Source organism: Asparagus officinalis, chromosome 10 (assembly GCF_001876935.1).
Source record: "Asparagus officinalis chromosome 10, Aspof.V1, whole genome shotgun sequence".
Taxonomy (NCBI): domain Eukaryota; kingdom Viridiplantae; phylum Streptophyta; class Magnoliopsida; order Asparagales; family Asparagaceae; genus Asparagus; species Asparagus officinalis.
The window spans coordinates 7407166-7410588 of NC_033803.1; the positions used below are offsets into that span (position 1 = coordinate 7407166).

At 36.2% G+C, this 3423-nt stretch overlaps 1 pseudogene; it reads left to right on the forward strand.

Moving 5' to 3' along the window:
* Positions 997–3417, forward strand: LOC109824997 (annotated as a pseudogene).

A 3423-nucleotide genomic window follows, 5' to 3' on the forward strand; every position in this document is an offset into this window, starting at 1 on the left:
TTCTATTGATTCTCTCCCAAATCACCTCTTTCTCCCTCAATTTTCTTTCTCTTGTTCTCACCAAACTCATTCTATCCAAACCCAAATTGAGATCTTTCTCAAAGTTCACTCCAGCATTGTTGATCTCCAACGTCGTCTAGCCTCTCCGACGCCTACGAATTTCAGAACTTCATCAATGTATACTTTTTTTTTATAATTTTCTCTCTATTATTTAGTTAAAATTATAGTTTGGAAATAACTGCATATTTAGAATAATTTTATCAATTATGATAAACAATAGAATTTGGTTAAAATTTGATAGATTAAAATTGATATAGAGAGTCCTTCAGCTACAAGTTAACTAGTAGCTAGAAATAAGATATATAAAATATAATTTTTGAATAATATAAATAATTTGCATATGATGAATGTTAATATTAATTTCAGTTTCGAATGGCGAATGGAATACCGGTTATTTGCTTATTTAATGGGAAACTGAGTGTTGGAATGAATAATATGCTTATATATGAGGGGGGTCTAGAAAAATATTCATGGTATCTAAAAATTGTAACTTTGATGGAATGATGGAGCAAATATACAGAGTTATAAGAATTAATTATGCAGAGTATGCCACTAAGGCCTTCTGTAATTGTCCAATAAATAAATAAAAGAACAAGTGGTATAGACATCACCAGTGATTAAGAACCGAGTGACATAATACAACTTGTGAAAAATCAAATCTCAATCGAGTTGTTCATTAAAAATATTCCAATCTCCGGTGTTGCCCAAGTTTCCGTGAGTTTCGAAAGATAGATTCAGCGAAACCGACCTTTTTTTGGTCAGCTTAGCAAAAATGTCGGGTTTGTTAAATATTTAGCAAATGTGACTTATTTTTTTAAAAAAAATCTCCAATAAAGAAAGGGGCAAAAAAGAGGCACATGCCTGCTACCCCACGGCCTAATCAACACAGTAAAACCAAGGTGCCGAAAAAGCATTTTTTTCTCATAAAAGCCTCCCCTCTCCTCCATTCTCATCAGAATCTCTCTCTCTCTCTCTCTCTCTCTCTCTAAATGGATTCCCCATTAATTTCTCCAGCGATCACCTGAGTCTAAGGACAAACTATTTAAAGTTAGATAGCAAGAGATGGAAGACCCTGGTGATCATAACAATGATCATGAGAACAAACAAGAAGGCCCACCCAACCTTCCACTCTACTCCCCCAGAGGTGCTCAAGATCTCTCGGCGATGGTCTCGGCCTTATCCCACGTGATTGGCACGAGCCCTCAAGGTGAAGGAGGGAGTCAATATCAAGTAATTAGAGCAAGCCAACAGCTGCCTGCAGTGGAACAAGGTAGATGCTTCTCACCCTCAAACCCTAATTTTTGTAGATCAGGCCTTGTGAAATGACACGTGTGAAACTACTTTCCATTTGTAGGGCGTTCATAAACTGATTGCTGGTCAAACTTTTGAACATTGTTGTTAGATGGGAGGATTTACCTACCCTTTGATATTCTTTGAATGTGTAGTTTTGCTTCTACACGTCTCTAACCCTAACCCTAGATTTTTCTTTCTTTCTTTTTTCACTTTCTTCCTTCTTTGAGTTTGACTCCTTTTAAATCCCATTCAGTTCTGGTTATTTCCTAGGATTGTACCATTTCTCGCGATCTATTTTGGTAGATTTTACTTGAAGTTAGCTACTTCTGTTGCCATTGATGGTTATCATGACTTTTTAAGTTTTCATAGTTCTATTTCTTGTTCTATCGACACAAAATATATTTGTCTCCATCGAGATTTCTTTTAAAATATTAAAGAATGGGTATACTAACATTAGTAATAAAAGAAAACACAGATTAAAACGGGAGTAGGGGCTCCAAATCTCAAAATGAAGAGAAATTTTTATAAACCTCGATGCTTTGTCTTTTGACCCCAAAAATTTGGTATAAATTAGGATCTGTTGCTGTTGACAATGATCTTCATTTGACATAAAAAATTTGCGATGAAGGGTTTATTGTTGTCATTGTTATTGATGGTGATCTTCATTAACATTGTGAAAGGAAAAAAAAATCGTTTTCTCTTTGGTTTTCAGTTTAAGTTTAAGCATATATTCTTGCGTGCCTGTTTGGATTTTATTTGGGGTTATGGGAAATTATGGTAGAATAGTGGAGAGAAGAGAAGGAAAGTTAGAAGAGAATTTTCTTCCCCTAAGTTCCACCCCGATTTGGGATGTGAATGTGTGGGGGTGGTTTTTTTTTTTTTTTTCAGGTTGGGGTGGGGGGTGGTTGGCAAAATGTAGTACTGATGGGTGAACTTTGGGGAACTAGCAGGAACACCTTACCTCTAAAAAAATTTCCAAATAGGATGAATCGTTCAACTTCTCTTCTCCTATTTAAAGAACAGTGCATAATATGATGCTTTCGATGCCTTGCTTGTTTTGGTGATTTCGTTTAGTTTTTAGAATCAAATATTCTTCTTCTTCTTCTTCTTATATATGAGGTATTAGCTACTTTAGTTACTGTCTATATTTGTTTTTTTTCTTCTAATGAATAATATCATCATCTCAACTATTAATGCAACTGAATTATATTCTAGTCTTTTTCCATGGATTTACATCTTAAAAATAACATCATTTTTTTAATATTTGGAAATCTTTTTACCTTTTGCATAAAATGTGTTAAGAGTTTATTTCCTTACGAGCTCCAAATTGCATTGCAATAACACACGTTCATCACATTGTAAACATTCTAACTTAATTAGATTTTCTTATAACATCATATAGTAGGCATTTTCGACACGGGCATTTCACCAAAAAGGCGCACCAATACACCTTTACCACTTATGAATATTTTCTTACAACATTTTATTCAGTAGGCATTTTTCACACTTTTATTTCTTGTAGTATAAATAATAGTCTGAAGTTTATAATATAGTTATCGTTCTTTCACAATTTATATGTATATGTATGTGAAGAGAATCAACAAAGGAAGCACTACAGAGGAGTTCGACAAAGACCATGGGGCAAATGGGCCGCAGAGATAAGAGACCCGAAAAAGGCGGCCGCGGAGTCTGGCGCTAGGGACGCTTCGACACCGGCTGAGGACGGCTGCCAAGAGCCTACGACAGGGCGGCCCTAAGGTTCAAAGGCGCCAAAGCTAAGCTCAACTTCCCTGAGAGAGTCCAAGCCTACACTAGTTCGACTCTAACTGGGCCCACAACTTCTCAGCCCACTCCGGCCCAATTACCCGGCCCTATAGCCCATCAGCCAACTGATATGTACCCTGATCTTCTTCGATATGCTCATATTTTGCAAAGTGGTGATGATCAAGATTTGAGTAGGATTTTGAGTAGTGATCAGTTCTGGGGTGGTTCTTCATCTAGCTCGAAGGATCAAGGAGATGATCATGGAAATTAATAGCTAAAATATTGGTGTTCTTGGTCAGTAAAGAC